The sequence below is a fragment of the Pinus tabuliformis genome, chromosome 2_2 (genome assembly GCF_031772625.1).
Source record: "Pinus tabuliformis cultivar Carrire ecotype Pingquan chromosome 2_2, CPIR1, whole genome shotgun sequence".
NCBI classification, from domain to species: Eukaryota; Viridiplantae; Streptophyta; class Pinopsida; order Pinales; family Pinaceae; genus Pinus; species Pinus tabuliformis.
The window spans coordinates 949,532,470-949,559,034 of record NC_142300.1 but is presented as its reverse complement, the minus strand read 5'-3'; the positions used below and the strand labels follow the sequence as shown (position 1 = coordinate 949,559,034).

At 35.4% G+C, this 26,565-nt stretch overlaps 1 pseudogene; it reads left to right on the top strand.

The window, feature by feature from the left end:
- The first annotated feature begins 518 nt into the window (after positions 1-518).
- LOC149196338 (uncharacterized) lies at positions 519-26,565 on the top strand (annotated as a pseudogene).

Here is a 26,565-nt window from a genome sequence, read left to right as displayed (position 1 = left end):
CTCGCTATCGAATGCATACCAAAAGAGGTGGTAGCTGCGACGGAAGCATTCTCCTCCCCTCAATGCCCACCCCTGAACTAGCAACTCCTTCCTCATCCCCTTCTACTATTCATTCCAGAGGTCACTTCTCTGGTAGACACCCTGGCACATGCAATGGTAAACGTCGGGCACAGGCCCATGGTGCCAGAAGAATGAATGCTTCTACCCAAACGGACAACCTCCCTACCCCCCCTCACCCCTCTCACCACACAACCCACTTTCACTTTCACAGTATGTTGCATCGTCCCAATATCATTGCCACTGTCACAGTGACCTTCAGTGAGGAAATCAATCCGCAGGATGAGCAGGATGCTCAAACCTGCAAACCTGGACAAGAGAAAGGGAACAACAGCAAGCAGCAGAAGGCAGATAAGACGAACAAGGATGGTGGTGAACCAAAGAAAGGAAACAACAGCAAGTAGCAGACGATAGAGAAGACGAGAAAGGCTGGTCATGGCAGCATTCTGCATGGCGAGCATATGGCTGAAGGCAAGCATACAATCGAAGGCGGTTCGGGTGGCACCCAAGCAGTTGGTGGCATCCCGGGTGGCACATCAGGCAAGCATGCAGTGAAGGGCAGTTCGGCCGGTTCGCAAGCAGTCAATGGCATCCCGTGTGGCACGTCAGCAGAGGATGATGACTGGTATGAGTACGCATGTCACATTGTGGAGGACCCTCCACCAGACGAGACCTAGGGGGGCCAAGTTGCCAGGTTTCGATTCGCCACTCTCTTGTTGTTTCATGGGGTTTTTTCTCTACTTTTTTTCAAACCATGTGGCTCGTTTTGATTGGTTTTGATTTAGGACCCCTATGTGGGCCTTTTTAGGTTAAGAATTGAGACCCCTACGTGGGCATTTTACAATGGGTTCACTCAGACTGGTTTCCCCTTGGTGGGTAGTCGAGTTTTGTCTTCTTGATTAAATTTTGACATAACTCTGTTCAGCACCGCAGAGGCCGGAGCCTCGCTGTATTTTTAATTTTGTTTTTTTCAATAGAATAGTATTACTTAGAAAAAATATATATAATGTGAATATTTTTGTTATTTCAATAATTAATTAATGTTAGGGTAGGATGGAATCAAACCATCAACCTCTTACTTGCAAAGAAAGTGATCTTCCATTGAGTTAGCATGCTTTAAAAAACTATGTTATCTTGATAAAAAAAATGATATAAATCATTTACCCAAAATGTACCATAATCTTAGTGAAGAAAATTTGTGTTACATATTACTACATAAGGAATTTCAAACAAAAGAGAAAAATTGTTCATGGTACTAACTACATATCATTTCCTCAACTCCTTTCTGGTAAATTTCTCAGGACGTATATGGAAATACTTTTCCAAAAAAATGAAATAACAAGAATTGGAGTGTGAAATGCTAACTTTCTACTTGGTATCTTTAAAATTTTACACAATGAACAATTGCACATAAAATAATTTTCACATTGGATTGAATTTACAACCAATATATGGAAAATTTTATAATTTTTTTTCTCACTCCATAGTGTCTGGAATTAAGAGATCCCTCCCTAAACACTATTATTAGCTCATTTTTATTACAAAAACATCATTGAATCTAAACAAAAACCCTTCTTCAAGATGACAAACTTCAAAGAAAAAAAGACCATCATACATATCTCTTCAAGTTGGAAAGGCTTCTAATATATTCTCATATAGATGCTATAAGGTCTTGTAAAGACCCATAAGAATGAAGCACCTAAAATATAGAATCAATATTTGTAGTTATGGTTATACGAAATCAATTTGAATACACGTATGTTCATATACATACCTTCCGTCACTAAGGAGATCACATAGTTTGCAAACATATATCTCAAAGAAACTAATCCATAAGAGAAACCATTTTTCTATTCAAAATGCTTTGTTCATTAAATTAAGCATTTCCTCTTAAGCTCTTAGTGGCAAAGCCTCCATCATAAATGTCTTTCCATCACCTGAAAGGATAAAAATTCAATAAATTAACCATTAGCAACTACATGAGTACAAACATAACTATTAGCCTAAGTACATGTTTTTGTACATACCATATTTGGAATAAAGTTAAAATCAAAGTGTCGTGGGTGTAGTATGGATACTAGATACACTAAAAAGTGGTATTAGAGAATAGTTATAAGTTTGTGAAAGGAACTTGGAGCACTCCAACACCTAAAACATGCCATTGGGGTGGTTGGATATATAAGAGAGAGGTATCAAAGCAAAAATAGTATAATTTTTGTGGTTTCAAGAAGCATCTAGTAACCTCAATATATGACATAACCTATTGAGTATGTTATATCAACAAGTCAGAATTTTAAAAATATTGTTAGGCTCAAACATGGTGGAAAATACATTGACACACCACATAGGACCTCTCTACATGATTTTCAAATTTGAATGGGATATGGTTGCAATTAATTGGATTTTGGAAATAAGGATAACTCTAGGGCCTAAAACACGGTAAAAAAGAGAAACAAGGGCCTTACATAGGAAAATGAACCCTCTAGGTCCTAAGCATTGTGAATAAGGCATCCCACCATGAATAATACCCTTTCTTTGGGGTCTTTGATCCCCAAATGGTATTCTAGGTACTATTAGGTAGTTTTGCATAAAAAAGATGGGTTAGGGACATTAAGTGTTCCTAAGAGAGGAAAATAGTCTTCATGATTAAGCATTGTGAATAAGGCATACCACCATGAATAATAGCCTTTCTTTGGGGTCTTTGATACCCAAATGGTATTCTAGGTACTATTAGGCAGTTTTGCATTAAAAAATGGGTTAGGGACATTGAGTGTTCCTAAGAGAGGAAAATAGTCTTCATAATAGATATTTTCTTCGCATACATGTAAAGGTAAGGGAGTTTTGCATGATATGAATTTTTGTACTAAAAACACCTATGCATTCTTATTAGCTTAAATCCATATTAAATTTGAATATTAAAAACTAAAAGGGATAAAAAAGTTAGATGTGTAATTTTTTAATCATTTACTTCCATGCTATGCATTAGTTCCTTCATACTAAAATTTTTACACACTAACAACTTTGATACCTATAGATGCTTGAAAGATTTGGTTTTAAGATGGATCTATTGAACCTCAGAATTACCCTCTCCTTGACAGTTTTCCCACTTTTTTCCCTCACTTTCTCATAAGATTACAGACCCCAATCAATGATAAATGCTAAGTTTTGTCTCAAGGAAACCATTAAAATGATTGCCATATTATATTTTCATGTTCTTGCTATTTGAGTAGATTTTTTCAATTTAGCTACAGAACGCAACTTATTCTGTAACTAACTGTGGATTCCGTAGCTACTCTCATGAACACTTATTTCATTAAAATTGGAATTTTTTTATTACAAAAACATCACTAGAATTGATTTTTTTGGTTATTTTGAAATTCTAGATACACTATTTAATTCCAATTTTAATGAAATATGTGTTCATGGTTTGGCAGATTCTAGGTGTCAAATGAAGAATCAGGCCACATAGGCATTTCTAAACTCATCTCCACATGGATTCTATCCTATTCACTCGGTCCAAATCGACAAAAAAAGAAAGCCTAAGATCATGGTCAAAGATGGAGTCAAAATACGTTATCCGAAAGCAGTAGGACTCTTGATTTGCTCTTTCATAGGAAATCAAGAGTCCAACAGTCCTATTGCAAATCTAATTCGTATTAGCCACCTGTAGTAAGTTTATCTCACAAATAGTTATGCTATTTTCCTTTAAATATTAGTTACATAGAACCGAGAAACAATTCATAAATTAAGTGTTAAATTCAGGATTTTTGCTTATACTCTATATTCAGACTTTATTTTATCATAAATAAAGTTCCTGTAGTGAATGATTGGTTAAGAGCATCTTTAACTAGCTAGCAGTCCAGCCAAATTAGTTGTAGAGGGCCCCTACACTGGAGGATGTTTTTATTGTTGTTTTTAGTTCAATTTGCATTACTCTATTTTCAGCAAATCTGTTTTCTAATTAGGATAATATTTCATTCTAGTTTTTGATCAATAGCATAGTGATAATTCACAACTGTGCAACCTTGTTCTTCTAAGATATTTCATGGAGAAAAATAACTCTGTTTCCAAATTGAATTAAGATTGAAGTGATAAGAATACACAGTTGCTTAGTTTTTCTTACTGTTTTGTCATTCATTTTCTTAGAACAGAATTGTCAATTAACTGTCTTAATGGATGTTTTCAAAAGCCATTTCAAGATGATGATGATCCTAAACTACATGGTTAAATGTCTAATTCATACAATGATTGAAATTACTCAGTATATTGTTATTAGCTTCGTAGGAACTTAGGACTTAAGGCATAATTGACTTCTTAAGTAGCACTTCAGGAGGGTAATGCTTCACATTTGAATTTTGGAGAAAACCAAAAATACATTAGTTGTTTACAGTTAGTTTTACATGCTTTCACCTTGTTTCTTTTATATTCTCACTTAGTTGCATACTCTACTTATTTTTCTAGGACGTTAAAGTACACACGGTTTCTTATACTCCATATCAAGAAGTTCATACTTCATAATTGAATGCTAAAGTAACCAGAAGTACTTTAATTGATTTCATTTTCTATCTTTACTTAAAACAAACACTGCAATTTCATTTTTGGTTTTAAGAATTAGATCCATGGATTAGGACTAATGATAAGATAAGATAGATGCTTTGTTTTCCAAATTAGGTTCTAACTGGCCAATAGTTTTTTATTTAGAGAATTAGATTAACTTAGGAAGATTTCTTTAGATTCACTTAAATATTCTCATAGTTTTAGGTTGAACATTCTTAGACATCAAAGAACAAAACCCCCCAAAACAACATAAAATACAAAACAACGAAGTAAGAAAAGGTTAACTAAGCACATATAGTGCACCACACTTCATCAGTTTACAAACCTTAGTTGATAATTTATGCAAGCAATTTAGGACACTAAATTGACTAATCAGGATCTTAGATGATTTTTTTTTAAATGTTGTTAACATACATATGTGCGTATTGTAGTTATTGATTTTTTTTATTTAATTTAATTTAATATTGTTTAAGATTGAGTTGAGATGTATATTTTTTTTAATGTAGCAATACGTTTATTTGTTTGTTCTTCACAACTTCTATTCATATTACATTTTAAATGTATGAAATGTTTTGCATAATATGAAACTATATTGTTATTAACTAGCTCACATTCATCTCAAACTTGAATCTATCAAGCACCTAAAGAGAAAAATCTTTTAAAATGTAATCTTTTTATCATTTAATTCCATGTTGTGTATTAATTCCTTCATATTAATAAAATTTACACACTAACAAACTCTATACCTCTAAATGCTTGATATATCTAGGTTTATGATGTATGAATATTGGTTTAATATTTTTTAGATGTTGTCACATAGATATCTATTTATGTATGTGATTTATTTATTTTTTTAATTTAATTTAGTGCCATCTAAGATGTAATTGACTTGTATTTTTTAAATTTTTTTATGTAGCATTATATTCATTGGTTTGTTCATGACAAATTCTATACCTTATACTACATTGTAAAGGTGAATGAAATTTTGCATGATATGAAATTATATTATTATTAACTAGTGTAGATCCATCTTAAAATTCAATCTATCAATCACTTTAAGGGATCAAATTTCTTTAAATGTTCTCTCTCACCGAAACACACTATATAATATAATTTTAAGATGGGATTAATTTGTATTTTTCTAATTTTTTTAATGTAGCAATATATTCATTAATTCTTTCATCTCACTTTCTAACCACATGTGGATGTATTTTTCTCTTCTTAATGTAGTAATTTGTGCACATGATTAATACTTATAAGTTTATTTAAATTAAAAAATAAATGATGAGAATATTTTTTTCTTCATGTGTTAAAATAATTAATTAGTTTGATAAATTTTCATTTAGTTATTTGTTTATTTTTTCAATTTTAAAAAATGATTTCTTATTTTGATAAATTTTAAAATATAATTTTTCTTTAATTCTTTTTCTATATTATCCCTCATTTCTTAAATTTTACCTATTTTTTTTTCTTTTCACATTGTTGGTTTTATACTTTAAATATTTATTTATTTATTTTTTCTCATTTCTTAAATTTTACCTATTTAATTTTTTTTCCTTTTCACATGGTTGGTTTTATACTTTTTACTATTTTATAATTTTGTTGGTGTTTTTTCTACTTTCTTCTCTGGTATTAAGAGCTCTTTGAGCTTTTTCACATGGTTGGTTTTATACTTTTTACTATTTTATAATTTTGTTGGTTTTTTTCTACTTTCTTCTCTGCTATTAAGAGCTCTTTGAGCTTTTTAAGGATGAAATTATATAATCTATTAAGATAGTGTATAATTAGCTTTTTTAGAATTTTAAATTCATTTCAATCTTGGTGATATGTATTTAGATATTATTGTAGTTAATTAAAATCATATAATGTATAATTGGACAAGAAACTCTATTAAGTGGACAATAAGGCAAATATAATGAAAAAACCCTTTCATGTAAGTTTATATATTACTATATAAAGATGATTAATAATTTGAAATGGCCCAACTTGAACGAAGAATTCATAAAAGTGAAATATCATACATAAAATGTGTGTTATAATCATACTTCCACAAAGTGCCGAAGTATACCATACAACTATAAAGTGATGCGAAAAACACTTACTACTGCGAATTAAATCCCTTGTTCCAAATAAAGTTACAGTAAATTTTATTAATTGAAGGAATATTTGAAAAAGAAAGTCCAATGAATCAAATTGGACCCTTCAATAATAGCAAATACAAGATATAAGTTCTACAAAACAAATTTGGTTGTACACTCCACTGCTTGTACAAGCATTAGAAAAATTACAGAATCTGGTAGCTAATGATTGAGCGAAGAGACTGGAGATGGAGCTGAAGTGGGAGGAATTGTTATATCGCCAAAACCAATTGTTGTGGAAGCAATAACAAATTATGTAACCTCACTTATCATCCCACGGTATCTGGTTCTGTGAACCTCGCACAGGTGGGCACAAGTAGACACCAGAAATTATATATCTATATGAATCAATCATGGGTTGAATTTAGGTATAAAAGCCATACATATATTCATGGTTACAGGTATGTCTCATGTAGGATATCCAGTAAATATAATATTTTACCTCTAATACAGTATAGGGTACATGAATAGGATAATGAAGAATAATAAGTACCTTCTCCAGCCACAATATTGAAATAGAGGTCAATGATGTTGGCACAATTGTTGTAGCAACCAGGGAGGCATAAATTCTTTGGGAAGCCACTTGCTATAGAATCCGTCCGCTACCCACTACCATCCTCTCCACCATGCACGCGTTCATGCATTCACCCGGAGCGAGCATGGGTAGGCATGTAGCGCGCTCAAATTTTGAATTTTGAATTTCACATAAAGATTGTGCCGCGGACTTGCTTTAATTGAGTCGACCTGGAAGAACAGTGGTGGCAACTTCTGTTTGTTGTCAGACCTTCGAAGATGTAAACTCACAGGGAAAATGGAGTTGCCGGGAAATCAAGAGACGCGGTAATTATTGCCATGCTATGTATGACCATCACCCATAGAAATGTCCCATCCATCTCCAAAAAGTCGCATTATAGACTACTCCAAAGTCAAATAGGTTTGGCCTGATGACGTTGGAAAGATGGAGCTATCGGAAAATGAATGGTCCATGAATTAGCATGCATGGACATGGTATCATGGACGTTAATAATCGGTATCTGCATTAATTAGACTAAATTGTGGAGCCTCGGGAGTTGGAGTGATAAAATCACCTAAAAATGTATGAACATGTGTAATTATATATCCTATGGTATGGCATGGCATGTTGCAATTAAGCCACTAATAATTGGATTAGTGACTTGTTCTTAAGAATTTCCCACTGGTTCTCCATCTTCAACGTGACTTGTACATTTATCGGGATTGTCATGTATATATAGAGATGCATATAGAACACAACTAACACGTTGTTAGAGAGATTTTAGTGGGAGATTGATCTGAAATGGGGCACTAAAGGCTTCTTTTCAAGCTTACAAGAACCTCTCCCACTCCAAAGCTTATTAATTTCCAAGATCTAGCTTATGATTAACCAATTGCGGAATTAAAAATGCTTGAAATAGGTGTATGCTTGTGTTTTCCTTTAAACTATCTAATGCCTTAAGTTCTATTGCTTATACTAATATTTAAATACATGTAACAGTAAGTAATGCAGCAAATAAACAAACACATAAAACAACAATATAATATGGAGTTCACCCTAATATCTTGGGCTATGTCTCCTTGAGCTCTAGTCAACTCGACTAGGCTCTTTGGGATTATGGTTGAATTCTTTTACAAGCTCCACGCTCAACTCCATTGGTTTACAACTAAACCTATGGGTTTAGAATACCATCTTATCCTGCTGGTTGTCCATACTCTGCAGACATATCTAGGCTTCTCTGGACTAGATTCCTTCAATTAGCGCTCTGAGCTATCTTGAGCTCTATCTTGCACCAAATCCCTCAGAATTATCTTGCTGTCTCTAGAACTCCTTCTTTTTTCTTCAACACACATCAGACATCAACAACAGCTGGATCATTTGATCTCTTTGTTGTTCTCTCGGCTTTGGCTCTGGCTCTGGCTCAGGCTCTCGACTCTGGCTCTGGCTTTGGCTCTGGCTCTTTATGTTATCAATGGTTCACTTGCACTCCATGCGAATCTCATCAACCTTCAGCTGCTCTATCAATTGAGCTCCCTGTTTCATCATTGAAGAAACTGTCTGTTTCATCACAAGAATTCATTTACAAATGGAAAGGAACTAGTGGGCATGGCCACCAGATCGTTTTGCCTTCCTCTGGCCGAAATAGCCAAATAATGGAAATACATAGGAAAATGCATGCAAAACACATCATGGATGTTTAATCGGACTTCAAATAATATAGAATCGTATGTATAAACCTGTCAGGTCCATGTTCTTCACCGCTCATCGCAAATCGCATTGCATAAGGCCAAAACCCAATTACACAAAAATACAAAGAAAATCTGCAAATCCGAATTTCAAATAATATGAAATTGTGTCTATAATCCTTATCAAGTCTGCCTTTGGTCGCAATATCGCAATCGCATTGTCTCATGGTCAAAAACCCAAATACAAGGGAATGCACTGAAAATCCGAAATTTTTTGATTTCAAATATTATGCAACCGCGTTCATAAAACTCATCAAATTCGCACTTTGTCACAAGTCGCAATCACACATCGCACTGGCATTGGCTCCTTATATCGGGGATCCGTTGATCACCGATCACCAATATTGGCGCATCGCTATCGGCCCCAATCGCATGTCGCATATCGCAATCACAATGTCCCCAGGGGTCTTCCCTTTGACTGTGCCGATTGTTGATTGTTGACCATCGCATATCGCAATCGACTCGCCCAGGGTCCTGATATCGCATGACAGCCTACCTCCGATCCGATATATCAGAGATCGCTAATCGGGGGTCCTTAAGGCCTTTGGTCTAAGTCCTCCCTTTGAACCTTCCGATGGGATTTTTCCATAGAAAGCCTTTACTTCTCTTAAGTCTCATTTATATAAGAAATTGCCTCCTTTTCAAAGGACAATGGACAAACTTATTTCTGCAATAACTCCATCATATGAAGTCCATTTTAGCCCATTCAAATTGCATTAGATTCAGATTGAAGATATCTCTGTAATGAGACTATTTCCAAGAGCATCCTTTGACTTTCATTTCCTTATGTGAGGAATAATTTTAGACTTAGAAGTCTATTCTAGATCCATTGTGGATCACACCTTCCCACTAAAAAGAACTTTTGGTCTCCAAAAGACTAATATACTAATCTAAATAGTATATGAGAGTACCTCACCCTCTTCTTTCAGCCTCCATACACTTGTCTTGCATAGTGCCTCTAAACCAAAGCCTGTAAGCACTTTGCTTCCAAGATGTACTTGTTCTTTTGGGAAGAACTGTCTTCCTCCTTGACTTCCTGCAAAACTCATGTTGAGAAGGCCACAGATGGTAGTTTGAAATTCTCTGCCTTGATCATTAATCCAAGGTGACTCAAACCAATGTGAAGTTACATCTGCTTCAAAAAAAAATTCATTTGTACCTGTTTGACATACTATCAATAACAACCATTAACAACAACAGGATTATACACAACAACTGGATGGCCTAAACTCCTGCTTCAACAAAAGAAACAGTTTTCACATCTTGTGAACACCTCCATGTCTTTACATCTACATACAAATGATTGACTAGATAACAAGCCAATAAAACATGCATTTAAAACAATTGACCCTTCAAGTCAAGAATGTAGAAAAGATCTCAAGGACTCTTTTCAAAAGATGAAACACTTCATCATCATCTCCATCTTGGAGACCAAATCAACTTTTCTCAAGTCAATATTGCATTACATGCATGCTTAAAAACAAAGTAATCAACCCTTCATGTTAATCACACACACATGTTCAAATACAAGGCAATCATCAACATCCCTGTGTTCATGCACTTCATGCTTATGCATGCATTTCATCCTTCAACTTTCGCTTAAGTACACTGTACTTTTGAAGCTGAAATGAATACAATGTTGCAGCAATAAAGTGAGTCCCCTACTCAACTTTTCCATTCACCTTCTTGGTAAAACCCTACAACTCGCATTCCATTAACAAAGAAATGCAAATAGATGCATTATATCGATAGACATGAAATCTTAATTGGATAAGAACTCTAACCATTTCTTACCAATCCATTTCAAAGGTCCTTCCTTTGTCTGCACATCGGCATCAACATGTGAATCATATTGAAACACATCATTCATGGAATCTTCCTTTCCATTTCTACCATTTTCCCTTTCCACCTTCTTCCACTTTTGGGGAAGCATTGTTGGATTCAGAGTCCAACATTTTGCAGCAACATGTTCTTGCTTATGGCAGTAAGTGCAACACATGCATTCTCTTGTGTTGGGTCCCTATAATACTAGTGAATACCCCATTACTATTGTAGTTGCATCCCTTATTAATATTGTTGTGCCCCTATTATCCCCATATTGTTATTACTATGCCCCATAGAATCCCTCTATTGTTATTTTTGTGGCTTTATATTATTATTTTTAGGTCAGCCAGGTTATATTGTGACTCCTTAGACTCCTATATATAGAAAGGAGGTTTTGTCATTTGAATCATCCAAGAATTGTTCATTTATGTAATGTAAAGGAGGTTTCACCCTCAAAGATGCTGAATTCTAAGGCGTTGATCTATCTTTTCTATCTTTTCTTGAGCTGGTTTCATAACATTTGGTATCAGAGTTTTAGATTCTAGGGTTTCACTGCTCCAAATAGGTCATCGTGGCATTTTCGCTATAACTCTTTTTCTGCGATGTTTCAGAAGCTAAAAAAAAAAAACCCATTTGAGAAGAAATTGCGCTGAACCTCGGGTCCAAATTTGACAACTTTTCGCGCTATATTTGCGGAGATATGATATGAGGAAGTTGGTCTTTTTCCAGACTCCTGAATTACATTCCAAACAGGAGACCTGGGGAAAATCATCATAACTTTCTCTCTGAGCATCGGATTGAAATTTCGTAAGAAGGTACAGAAAGAGGATGGATTGTAGTTTTTTCTATATATTTTTTAGAGCCAAAGGTCGAAACAATGACTCGTGACACGTCGTACGATTTCGCTCTACTGAACTAGTCTATAATCAGGTCACTGTGGGATATTTCACATAACTCTTCCTTGGAGAATCCAATTTGGATCAGACTGGTGGCATTGGAAAGAGGACATAGAGGGCTAATGCAGGTCACAATTTCAGAACTGGATGATCTGAAAGTACAGAGATACATCAGAGGCAATATCGAGCTCCTACAAAGTGAAAAAATGTGTGTAGATTCTTTTAAATTTTTGCTTAAGATTGGTTTGAAAATTTATTTTGAAGGAATTCAAAGGGCATAGTAGAGCATTATTATCGGTAACTGATGCCCCAAGGAAAGAAAATGCAAACACCTAGTAAGCAACCTGAAAGCTCTAGCATGACTCATGAAGAAGAGGAAGAAATGCTACATGATATATCAAAATTACAAGAACAAGTGCAACAAATTTCACTCTCACAAAAGCTAACAGAAGCTAAGATAAATGGCATGGAATCTAAGATAAAGGGTGTGGAAGCTAAGATGGATGATTTGAAGATAGATTTGAAGACAGACATGGCAGATTTGAAGATAGATTTGACAAATTTTCTACAAGAAATACTTATTAATGGTGAAAAGGTAGTAAAGGAAACTCATGATGCGAACAAAAGAAATGTTAATCATGATTTCATAGACTCTAATGTGGGATCGAAGACCCACCATATTCCAAAAATCGATATTAGGAAGTTTGACGACAAGGATCCCGCAAAACACACAAAAGATATGTATTGCAACTTTATATTTGGAACCAAATCAGTTTGTATGGTATCAATGGCTTTGCTCTCGTAAACAAATTATCACTTGGGCAATTTTTACGGAAGAATTGACAGCACATTATGAGGATACAAAAAGCAACACTTTTTTTAGCCAATTGATAAGTCTCAAACAAAAGGGTTCAATAATGGAGCACATTGAGGAGTTCCAAAAATTGAACATAAGGGTAAAAAATATTCCAGAGGAGCATAGGATTGATGTGTTCATAGGGACTTTAAAGGATAATATCCAACATGATGTTCGCCTTTGGGAACCTGATTCATTAGAGAAGGCATTCAGGTTAGCAAGAAAAATGGAAAGCAAAATTATGGCAACCAGGAAGCATACCACTCACAACTATAAAGATGGAAGTGTTGTTGCTCCTAGTCTTCCACAACCTATAAGGTTGACACCACAACAATTGGAAGAAAAAAGAGCAAAAGGGCTTTGTTACAGTTGTGATAGCAAATACACTAAAGGTCATAAGTGTGCTGAGAAGAAATTATTCTACATAGATTGTGAAGAGGAAGAAGAAGAAAGAGCAAGAAAAGTCAAAAGAAGAGGATATACTCTAGGAACAAAGCCTAGATAAAGAAGAAATGAATCCGACCATATCTTGTAATGCATTGGCAAGAATTACCACTCCTCAAACCATCAAGATAGAAGGACAAATCAAGAAGAAAAAGGTAATAGTGTTGATTGATTCAGGAAGTACCCACAATTTTATTCATTGTAAGGTAGCAAAAGAATTGAATTGCTTCTTATATCCAGCACCAGAGTGTCAAGTGATGGTTGCAAATGGAGGAACAATAAATTGCTCTGGAAAGTGCCATAATATCAAGCTATCCATGGGAGAATATGTATTGACTAGCCCAATGCTTTCCATTCCAATGGAAAGTGTTGATGTTGTACTAGGAGTCCAATGGCTACAATCCTTGGGTACAATAGCTTTTAATTTTCAAGAACTTTTCATGAAATTTTCTGTGGAAGGAAAGGAAGTTGAATTAAGGGGTATTGCAGGGAAACCAGGAAAGATAATCAACTCTAACGGTATGACAAAGCTTCTAAAAAAGGAACAAAGGGGTGTAATTGCACAATTATGTTCGCTAGATGTTTCCACATTGGAATCATCTATTTCTCCAGATCTCCAAAAAGTCTTGGACAATCATTCCAAGGTATTTGAGACTCCCAAAGGTCTCCCACCTATTCGTGATCATGATCATGCTATTCATCTGATTCCAGAAGTGTTCCTCCAAACATCAGGCCGTACAGATATCCCTATACCCAAAAGAGTGAAATTGAACGTATGGTTGCAAAAATGCTAGAGGCTGGTATAATTCAACTGAGTCAAAGTTCTTTCTCTGCTCCAGTAGTATTAGTGCACAAGAAGGATGGATCATGGCGCATGTGTCCAGATTATAGGGAGCTCAACAAGCTCACTATTAAAGATAAGTTTCCCATTCCTGTCATTGATGAATTACTAGATGAATTGCATGGATCAATTTACTTCACCAAGTTGGATCTTCATTTAGGATATCATCAAATCAGAATGAAGACTGAAGACATTCTGAAAACAACATTTAGAACTCATGAGGGTCATTATGAATTTTTGGTCATGCCTTTTGGCTTTACCAATGCACCTTCAACATTTCAAGGTTTGATGAATTCCATTTTCAAACCATTCCTTAGAAAATTTGTGTTAGTATTTTTTGATGATATACTAATCTACAGCAAGTCTTGGAAGGATCATGTTGAACATGTTGACAGGGTGCTACAACTATTGGAGGAGAAACAATTATATGCAAAAAGATCCAAATGTTTCTTTGGAGTACAAGAGGTGGAATATCTGGGTCATATTGTATCTCATGAAGGAGTTAAGGTAGACCCTAGCAAAATTAAAGCCATTAAGGAATGGAAAATCCCCACATCCATAAAGCATCTGCGAGGATTTCTCGGGTTGACAGGGTATTATCGCAAGTTTGTTAAGAATTATGGGAGAATAGCAGCACCTCTAACAACATTATTGAAGAAAGATGCATTTTCATGGACTCTAGAAGCAACAAAGGCCTTCGAACATCTTAAAGAGGCAATGTGCCAAGCACCGGTCTTAGCTACACCGGACTTCACAAAAACCTTTATTGTGGAATGTGATGCTTCAGGAAATGGAATTGGTGTTGTTTTAATGCAAGATGAAAGACCCATTGCTTTTGAAAGTCGTCCAATCAAGGGAAAGTTTTTACACAAAGCTATTTATGAGAAGGAAATGTTGGCAATACTCCATGCACTTAAGAAATGGCGACCCTACCTAATGGGAAGACACTTCAAGGTAAAAACAGATCATGATAGCCTTAAATACTTTTTAGAACAAAGATTATCTTCTGAAGAGCAACAAAAGTGGGTCACAAAGATGTTGGGTTATGACTTTGAAATCATCTACAAAAAAGGGAAGCAAAATGTGGTGGCAGATGCACTCTCAAGAAAGGATGAGGATGTGGAAGCATTGTTGTGCACCATTTCTATTATCCAACCAGATTGGATAAACGAAGCAAGGGAGGAATGGAAGAATGATGAAGAAGTGTGGGCACTTATTCAAAAGTTACAACAAGATTCCAGTACGTCTGATACATTTAGCTGGCAAAATGATTCTTTATGGTACAAAGATCGCTTATACCTCTGTAAGAATTCCCAACTAAAACAAAAGATTCTTATGGAATTGCACACTTCTCCCTTAGGAGGGCACTCAGGATTTTTAAAAACTTACCACAGGGTTAAGAAGGAATTTTTTTGGGATGGCCTTAAATCGGATATTCAAAAATTTGTGGCGGAATGTTTGGTTTTCCAAAAAAATAAAGTTGAAACAATTAAGACACCGGGTCTATTACAACCTTTATCCATTCCAAGCCAACGTTGGGAAGAGGTTTCAATGGATTTTATCACAGGTTTACCCAAGTCTGAGGGAAAGAGTGTCATCATGGTGGTAGTTGATAGACTTACCAAGTATGCACACTTTTGTGCATTATCACATCCATTTAAAGCCAGTACAGTTTCTACTGCATTTATGGAAACAATTCAAAAGCTACATGGAAACCCAAAGATTATTGTAAGTGACAGAGATCCCATTTTCACTGGAAATTTTTGGAAAGAATTATTTTCTTGTCTTGGTACTCAGTTAGCTCATAGCTCATCTTATCATCCTCAATCTGATGGGAAAACTGAGATAGTAAACAAATTTTTGGAAGGATATCTTCATTGCTTTGTATCTGATAAACAGACACAATGGGTCAAATGGTTGCCTCTGGCTGAATGGTGGTATAACACTTCCTTCCATACAGAAACAAAAATGACCCCATTTATGGCACTTTATGGATATCAACCACCATCCATCACATCATATTTAAGAGAAAATTCTAAGGTTCAAGCAGTGGAACATCACATCGAACATCAACAACAAGTCCTCCAACTCTTAAAGGATAACCTCGTGTTGGCACAAAATAGAATGAAACAACAGGCAAATCAACATCGCATGGAAAGAAGTTTTGATGTAGGTGATTGGGTTTTCCTACGGCTACAACCATATAAGCAAATGTCTCTCAAGCAAGCTAAGAAGGATAATAAATTATCACCAAAGTATTATGGTCCGTACAAGGTGTTGCAAAAGATTGGTACTATGGCATACAAATTGGAGCTTCCTGCAGCTTCTCAATTGCACCCAGTTTTCCATGTTTCATGTTTAAAGAAGGTTATAGGCGACAAGCTCCTAGTTCAAACAATATTGCCAGAACTTGACGAGGAAGGAAAAATTATATTGGAACCAGAAGCAGTCACAGAAACAAGAACTCGACAGCTACGAAATCGATCAATTTCGGAGTATCTTATCAAGTGGAAGAACTTATCCGCTGAAGATTCCACATGGGAGGATGAGAATTTTATACAGAAGCATCCATAACTACTCAAGCATTGAGGACAACACTTTTTTGAAGGATAGGGGCATGTTGGGTCCCTATAATACTAGTGATTACCCCATTACTATTGTAGTTGCATCCCTTATTAATATTGTTGTGCCCCTATTATCCCCATATTGTTATTACTGTGCCCCATAGAATCCCTCTATTGTTATTTTTGTGGCTTTATATTATTATTGTTAGGTCAGTTGGGTTATGTTGTGAATCCTTAGGCTCCTATATATAGAAAGGAGGTTTTGTCATTTGAATCATCCAAGAATTTTTTATTTATGTAATGTAAAGGAGGTTTCCCCCTCGAAGAGGTTGAATTCTAAGGCGTTGATCTATCTTTTCTATCTTTTCTTGAGCTGATTTCATAACATCTTGATAGCATGATTTTCCTTGTCCAGTGGACCTTTGGCTTCTTACTTCTTTTCCTTCAAAAGTTTCTTGTATGTGGCCATTCTCTTCCAACATCTAGAAACATTATGGTTATCCAAACCACAAAAGGAACATGCAATTCTTTTCCCATGCTTATATGGAAATTTATCATGCTTTACATAATCAAAAGGAATATGTTTAGAACCAGATTTATACCTTTCTCTTTTACCTTTATTTCCTTCATGAGGAGCTGAATTGAATGAAGAAGTAGCTCCCTTTGAAACACCATCGACCTCTTCAATGGTTTCAGAGTCTCCACAACTCTGTGGTTCAAGTGTATGCTGATATACACCTTCTTTCTAAAAATGATGTTTCAAGCTATTGCATTCCCCGTGAATGCAATCTTTACACTTTTGGGGTAGAAGACCTAAAATGAAACTCTTTCTTAGAACTGTTTCAATTTTCTTCATGGCAGCTTTGGAACTTTCTCCATAAGATTGTCCATAAACAAGACCCAAATACTTAGGCATTTCCTCAACCATTATTGGCTCAACAATACCTTGTGCATGTTTGCCCAATCATTTTCCTTCATAGCCCATATTGGACATTAACTTGGAGCCTATGCCTCTAGTATGTTTTTCAAAAAAACTAACATAAATATTCTTAGAAAAATTTGAAGACAAACTGGAATTATTTACCTCTTCTTCAAGCTGATACTTGGCTAAGGCTTCTTTGGCAATAAAGAGTTGTGTCTCCAACTCATGCATCCTTTCCAGGTTCATATTTGCAATATGAAGTTGTCTCTCCATTTCCTGCAATTTGTCAGAAAGCAACTCCTTCTCTTCCTTCATGGAATTCAAGTACTCTCTAAGTATGATGCTCTTCCTTCCATCCTTATACATTTCTCTCACCATGGCCATTAAGATGAACAAGTCTTGCTTCATGTCTTCATCAAAGAATCTTGTGATGAAGGAGGAATTTGAGGATTCACTTGTAGAAGTTGTCATTATGCAAATGAACAAAAGAACTTCAAACAAGATTAACAAAGAGCTTATTCAAGCAACCTTTTGCAACAAACCTCTTGTGCTTTAAGGATGACCTTGAGGTCCTTTGGGATAAGACTAATGCCTTCAACCCTTCTTCCTTCTTGTCCTCTCCTGGAATTAACTAACAACAACTTTCCTTTCACCTTTGCAAACTCAAACAATAGTCAGTTTACAAACAATCAAATAGAAGAATTTGACTATTTGAACACCTTTTAAGTCAAACAAGCATATAGATTGCTTTTTCAGTCAAGCATCCTGCTTTGATCAATCAAGCATCATGATACTACCTGCTTCATGATACAACTTGCTTTGGTATAACTTACTCTGACATAACCAACTTCGATATCACCTTCTTTGAAGGCGGGGTTAATCAACTTGATACTCTAATACCACCTGATCTGAAATGGGGCACTAAAGGCTTCTTTTCAAGCTTACAAGAACCTCTCCCACTCCAAAGCTTATTAATTTCCAAGATCTAGCTTATGATTAACCAATTGCAGAATTAAAAGAACTTGAAATAGGTGTATTCTTGTGTTTGCCTTTAAACTTTCTAATGCCTTAAGTTTTCTTGCTTATGCTGATATTTAAATACATGTAACAGTAAATAATGCAGCAAATAAACAAACACATAAGACAACAATATAATATGGAGTTCACCCTAATATCTTGGGCTACAACTCCTTGAGCTATAGTCAACTTGACTAGGCTCTTTGGGATTATAGTTGTATTCTTTTACAAGCTCCATGCTCAACTCCATTGGTTTACAACTAAACCTATGGGTTTAGAATACCATCTTATCCTGCTGGTTGTCCATACTTTGCAGATAGATCTAGGCTTCTCTGGACTAGATTCCTTCAATCAGCGCTCTGAGCTATCTTGAGCTCTAGCTTGCACCAACTCCCTCAGAATTCTCTTAGTGTCTTTGAAACTCATTCTTCTGTATTCAGTACACATCAGACACCAGCAATAGCTGGAACATTTGATCTCTTTGTTGTTCTCTCGGCTCTGGCTCTTGCTCTGGCTCTCAGCTTTGGCTCTGGCTTTGGCTCTATCTCTGGCTCTTTGTGTTATCAGTGGTTCGCTTGACCTCCAAGCGAATCTCAGCAACCTTCAGCTACTCTGTCAATTGAGCTCCCTGTGCTTTTTGTAATGCATCAGTTACAGTCACCTCCATCATTTAAGAACCTGATTGTTTCATCACAAGAATCCATTTACAAATGGAAAGGAACCAGCGGGCATGGCCACCTGATCATTTTTCCTTCCTCTGGACGAAATAGCCAAATAACGAAAATACACAGGAAAATGCACTCAAAACACATCGTGGGCATTTAACCAGACTTCAAATAATATAGAATCACATCTATAAACATGTCGGGTCAGTGTTCTTCATTTCTCATCGCAAATCACATTGCATAAGACCAAAACCCAATTACATGGAAATACAAAGAAAATCTGCAAATCCGGATTTCAAATATTATGAAATCACGTCTATAATCCTTATCAGGTCCTCCTTTGGTCGCAATATCGTAATTGCATTGTCACATGGTCAAGAACCCAAATACATGGAAATACACAGAAAATCCGAAATTCTAGATTTCAAATATTATTCAACCACATTCATAAACTTGATCGGGTCCGCGCTTTGTCGCAAGTCACAATCGCACGTCACATTGGCATTGGCTCCTTGTATCGGGGATTCGCTGATCACTGATATTGAAGCATCGCTATAGACCCCAATCGCATGTTTCATATCACAATTGCAACGAACCCGACGATCTTCCCTTTGACTGTGCCGATCTTCAATCGCCGACCATCGCTTATCGCAATCGACTCGCCTAGTGTCTCGATATCACATGGCAGCCTACCTCTGATCCGATATATCGGAGATCGCTAATTGGGGGTCCTTAAGGCCTTTGTTCTAAGTCCTCCCTTTGAACCTTCTGATGTGATTTTTCCATAGAAAGCCTTTACTTCTCTTAAGTCCCATTTATATAAGAAATTGCCTCCTTTTCAAAGGACAATGGGCAAACTTCTTTTTGCAATAACTCCATCATCCAAAGTCCATTTTAGCCCATTCAAATTACATTAGATTCAGATTGAAGAGATCTTTGTAATGAGACTATTTCCAAGAGAATCCTTTCACTTCCATTTTCTTCTGTGAGGAATAATTTTAGACTTAGAAGTCTATTCTAGATCCATTTTGGATTAGATATAGAGAAATGGATCTTAAGTTTGCAATATCATTATTTCTCAAGAAAATTTTAGTGAATGGTAATTATCATTATTAATTTTATTTATTTATATTAAAAGAACTTAAAAGTAAATAAATTAAATCATATTGGTAAATAAAAATAACAAGTAATAAATTAACTATAATATTTATTTTATGGGGTTTTTTTTTAGTTATTATTTTAATTTTGTAAATATCTTTGTAACATTTTAAACTCTATGAATATTACTATGAAATAATTAATCTATGAATATGATAATGATGTTGATGATTAACATCCACTAAGATCAATGTCATCTATCGAACCTTAAGAAATTAAGAGATTAATTGAGACTCCTTCATATTTTATTTCTATGATAAAAAAGAAGGGAAATAAACATTCATAGGTCACTATAGTTATGTTGACTTAACAAGTCAAGAAAATTGGTAGGGTGGAAAATGCTTTGGAAATGAGAAGGGATCTGACTAAGAGCTAAGAAATCCAAGAAAAAATGCTTTTCATCTTCAACCCTCTTATTATTGTAAAGATGACAAATTCTTTCATCCCAAGGTGTTTTGGGAAAAGACCAACTCCTAGTTTCTATTGGGAGACCATGAGAATTAGTTCTTATCTTCACAATGTTCATTTCTTATTAACATTTCTCAAGACAAAAGGATAATTTTGGTTAGCAAGAGTGGGTTGATCACCTCTTTATAATACCTTGGCTTCCTTTTCCCCTCTAGCTCCTTATCATCCCACAACTTATCCTTAAATTTGGAAGAATAATAATTTTTATATTATCTTTATTCTCCAAGATTATCTCCTCCTTTATCCCTCAATGGTTGAGCCAAGACTAGGCATCGTTTTGCCATCCTCGCTTGACCTCGAGGTGGGGGTTCTAGCTATAACTAGAAGCAGTTTTGGGGAACCTCGTGGCATCCATGCTGTAAATATTATTCTTATACGTTAGATACCTAATCATCGCCATGCTTTCAATGGGGTAAAAAATAACTTCAATAAAGATGATAGGATAGGAAGTATATCCTTTCATCTTGAGGTTGTAGATTATAAATTGTTTTTGGATCAACTCAATTTTCCTCTGTGATTCTCTAGATATACTACAACCCCAAACCTCACAACCATATAAACTAATAGGGGTGACGAGAGCCTCAAAGAGGAACCATTTGTCGCTCCAAACCCAAATATCACTCCACTTCCAATTGTTTTCATCGTTCAATGATCCTTTTGTCAATGCTACGATTCTAGTTGAGTTAATAAATGTCAATACTTGAATATTTGTATGAAGAAAATTTCACCAAATAATTATTATGATAGATGAAATCATCATAATTAAATTTTTTATATTTAATTATCATATATTTAATATTGAGTATATAATATAATTTAATATATTATTAAATAATATATAATAATATACATATTTAAATTTTAAATTTAAATATGATTAATCAACCATCTGTGCTTGGTATATTTTGTTTTCTTTTTAAAACTTATAAACTCGACATATACCCTTTTCTAGAAGGCTAGCAGACACTTGAAATTTTTTCACCTCTCTCATGCCACGAAGACCAACGACCACCGTGGGGATAACGTTATACGAGTGAATTGATAACACACCAATAATTTTGAATGGAGTTATACAACAATTTATTTAGATACGATACCACACGAATGGATTCTCACTTCTTCTCCATCTTCAACGTGACTTACACAACTTCTTCATTACAGTCGTCGTGTATATATATAAGAACACACAGCTCACGCGCTTTGGAAGACTCTATGGTTGGAAGAATATGTGATCAGAAACAGAAAGTATGGATCTTTAATTTGTTTTTCTTCTCTCTTGCCATGAAGACCAACAACCACCATGGGGGTAACACAATATAGGAGTGAATTGATACCACACAAATCATTTTCAGTGGAGTTGTTATTCAATAATTTATTTCCATTTCATGCCACTTCAATTGATGCCTACTCATTCTCCATCCTCAATGTGACTTCTACGCACAAGACTCTTCCTTGAACAAAACATTTTGTATCTATAGATATCCATGTCAAACACACAACTCAAAGGTGTTAACATTTTTGCACATTTCACATTTAAATATAAATTCCACATATATCTCTTAATACCAATGCTATATAGGAGTGAATTGATACCACACAAATCATTTTCAATGAAGTTGTGACAATCTTGTCCTTATGGTAATGGTATATTGTATATGGTTTTGGCGCATGGTTGCGTGTGGGTCTTGGTCCTGGGGTAGGTCACCACTCAATTGTTCTTTCTTTCTCTAACGTACAGTTTTGTTGCTCAAATTAATTACAGATGAGATTCACATGGCCACTTCTGGTGTCTTTCCTGTGGATGTTTCAGTCTGTTAGTATAGGCCTAACTTCAGGAATTGGTGGAGCAATAGTATATGTAGGACTGTAACTACTTGCAGTCACCTGTTGACAACAAGTTTTCTAACTGGATCCTTATTTTGTTGGTTTCTTATGCAATTTCGTTGGCAGGTATTAAGGGATGTAGCGACCCTCGGAAGTGTCTTACTTCTGAGCCTAGATTATGTTCGGGCCAACCTCTAGATTTTGAGACAACCCGTTATTTGATTTGTAGGTGTAGCAAAATGGTTTGTGCCTTTAGTAAGGGAAGGAATGGTCGGGAGGTCACGGCTGCGATAAATAGAGGAAAGAATCCCCTTCCGAGACCATTCAACCTAGCTCATCCGTGGGGATTGTAAATCAACATCTCGATTTATCTAGGAAGTCACTAAGACATATCATTCGGGAAGTTCAAACTCAGTCAAGCAGCGCATAACAGATTGGGAAGAGGAGAATAAACAAATAGAGGAAAGTTTGGAAATTGATTTGGATGAGTGACAAACTTTTATTCTGGACCCTTGCCATTCCTGTGAAAGATCCACTCAATACAGGCAAATAGTCCACTTATATTGGATGATGAAGATCCTTTTGGATAAAGCCTTAAAGAAGTTTCCACCAAAGATGCATATGTCTTCCCATGGGCACTTGGATTATAATAAAGAGTTTCAAAAGATCCAATTTCAATTGTAGTAGCAAAATGGATGCCTCAACCGCATTGAGCAACACATCCCATGCATTCCCCACACGAAGTTGCCAGGTTTCGCTATGAAGGACTCTCCTCCTGTTGATTCAGCTGATGATTTGTAGAGTGACAGTGCACCCCTGCTTTTAGCTTTGTATGAAGCAGTTCCAAAATTTTAGGCATATTATCATTATGTTTATAGGTATCTAACTAGTAGGAAAAACAAAGACTCTCACACATATATAGTGTGACTAGAAAGATTTATTATTTTTGTTTTTGGATGGCTTATTTTTCTATCAGGTGGCCAACATACTCGGTTTCCCTTAGGGTAGGTTAAGGCCACCTAACCTTCAGACATGTGTATGTAACTTATTGTTTTGATAGAAAAATAATGGAAATGTCCTACCAAACTTACAAAAAAAAAAATCTATATATAAATATAAAAGTGATCTCATAATCACATGAAAAACCTTCTTCCTCAAATTCTTTCGTTGTAGCAATAGATATTGTGAATATTTTATGTTGTGAGAAATGCATAACTCTTCTTAATAGATCCAAACCTTTTTAAAATTATTCACTTATGTGTATATAAATAATATATTAATAAATATAAAAGTGATATCACATGACCGATGAACCACATTAGTTGGTTTGAAAGGTCGACCAAATCTCAATGATGTGATTATTCTGAAAGACAATCTCATTATCTCAATTGATACCACACAAAAAAATTTCAATGGATTTACTCAACCATTTCTTTCGATTTGACACCACTCGTTCTCCATCTTCAACATGACTTGTACCTTTATCAAGACCACCATGTATGTATAGAGATGTATGTAGAACACACAACTCACACGTTGTTAGAGATATTTTAGTGGGAGAGAGGGAAATGGTCTTCAATTTGTCATATCATTATTGCTCCTCTACATCATGTTGTCCCTATGCCTGTAGCAACCTCTATTAATTACCATACTCATCATCAGGAAGAAAATTTTAGTGAAGGGTAACCACCCTTATCAAAAAAAAATTCTCTACTAAAATGACTTAAAAATAAATAAATAAAATCATACTGCTAAATAAAAATAACACGTAATAAATTAATAATCTATAATATTTTTTTCATATTGAATTAATTTTCTTTTAGTTATTATTTTAATTTTGTAAATATTATTGTAAAATTTCAAATCCAGTCAAAATTACTATGAGATAATTAACTCATGATGATGATTTTGATGAATAACATCCACTAAGACCAATTTGCTCTATGGAACATTAAGAAAGTAAGAGACTAATTGAGACTCTTTTATTTTTTATTTCTATGATCAAAAAGAAGGGAAAGAAGCATTCTTAGGTCACTGTAGTTTTGTTGACTTAACAAGTCAAGAAAGTTGGTAGTGTGTTTTGGAAATGAGAATGGATAATAGCCTAAAAATCCAAGAAAAAGAAAAAAATCATGTTGAACCCTCTTAGTATTGTAAAGGTGCCAACCTCCTTCATCCCAAGGTGTTTTGGGAATAGACCAACTACGAGTTTCACTTGGGAGCTCATGAGAATTAGTTATTATTTTCACAATGTTCATTTTCTTATTATTATTGTTGAAGACATCATGATGAATTTGGTTAGCAAGAGTGAGGTTGATCACCTCCTTATAATACCTTAGCTTCATTTTCCCCTCTAGCTCCTTATCATCCCACAACTTATCTTTAAATTTGGAAGAATAGTATTTTTTATATTATCCTTATTCTCCAAGTTGATTTCCTCCTTTATGCCCCAGTGTTCTGGCCAAGACCATGCATCCTTGTGCCATCCTCGCTTGACCCAGAGGTGGGGGTTCTATCTAGAGCTAGAAGCAGTTATGGGGAACCTCATGGCATCCATGGATACCTAAACATGGGCATGCTTTCAATGGGGGGAAAAACTAGCTTAAATCAAGAGGATATGATAGGAAGTATTTCCTTTCATCTTGAGTTTGTTGGTTACAAATTGTTTTTGGATCAACTCAATTTTCCTCCATGATTATCTAGATATACTACAACGTCAAACCTCAGAGCCATATAAAATAATATGAGTGACGAGAGTCTGAAAGAGGAACCATTTGTTGCTCCAACCCAAAGATTAATCGACTTACAACTCGTTTCAAGCTAATAATAAACGTTTCATCCTTAATGATCCTTTTGTTAATGCTACAATTCTAGTTGAGCTAATAAATGTCAATACTTGAATATCTGTATGAAGAAACTTTCTCCAAATAATTATTATGATAGATGAAATTATCATAATTGATTTTTTTTAGATTTAATTATCATAAATTTAATATTGAGTATATAATATAATTTAATATATTAATAAATAATATATAATTACACCGAAGGAGTTTCTTTTTGAATCGTCTCAATCCCTACCATCGTCTACCTTTTTATTTTCCCATGTTGGATCTATCAAAGCACGCTACCACACACTACGCATTGACCATGCTCCATACAGTCATGGTTTCTTGGGTGGGCAATAAATGTATGAATGGTCCAGTGTGGGCCCAATTTCATGCCTCACCTAACGAGTGCCTTGAAGGTTGTTGCTCACTCCCTCCAACAGTAATTGCACGTCACCTTATTACATACATAATATGAATGTTGGTTGTTTTCTATAAGAAACTCGACTGAGAAGGGGAATTTATTATAGATACTCGACCTTATCTATATTGCAAGGAGAGCACAGGATTGGATGAAGTCATTTACGTACTCGACCGACTCTCTATCTGATTGCTCAACCGCTCTGCTTTGAATTTTAAGCCTGCACTACGAGGGATAGGATGGTAGAATAAGCACTCAACTGGGTAAGGAGAGCAGGTAGAGGGATTTCTTGGGTGGGAAATAAATGGAAGCGAGTCAAATGCAATGAGGATCTCTGAAAATCCATCTGCACGCGCCATTGGTTATCCACCGCCTCACTTCAGAGTGGGAAGTTGAAATCCGTGGTCATGGGCTTCGGTGGATTTAGGCGCCTCTATGTCAACTTCCTACACCCTCTTCTCTCAAGAAACAATAGAAGTAACAAGAATTTGAAATCTTGTTTAGTATCGAAGGGCATTTCATCTTCTTCGAAGCAAAAGTGGAGCAAGGATGAGGTCTATCTTTCCTTCTCGATACTGGAAAACAACCTCTGTGCATATGGATTCACCTAGCATGGGCAGAATTGTGTGGGAGCCTATTCATATGACCAACAGATAGGCTCCACCTCCACAGCCTTCAAGAAGGGTGAAGTGGCAAATGCAACTTTCACCTATCTAATGCCAATAACAACACTGCCCCTCATCATTCATCCAGAAACCTTGACATGAAGGCTGAAGATGCAAACTATTGTTGGCAATCCATGGATGTGGGATGGCCTTCCAAATAA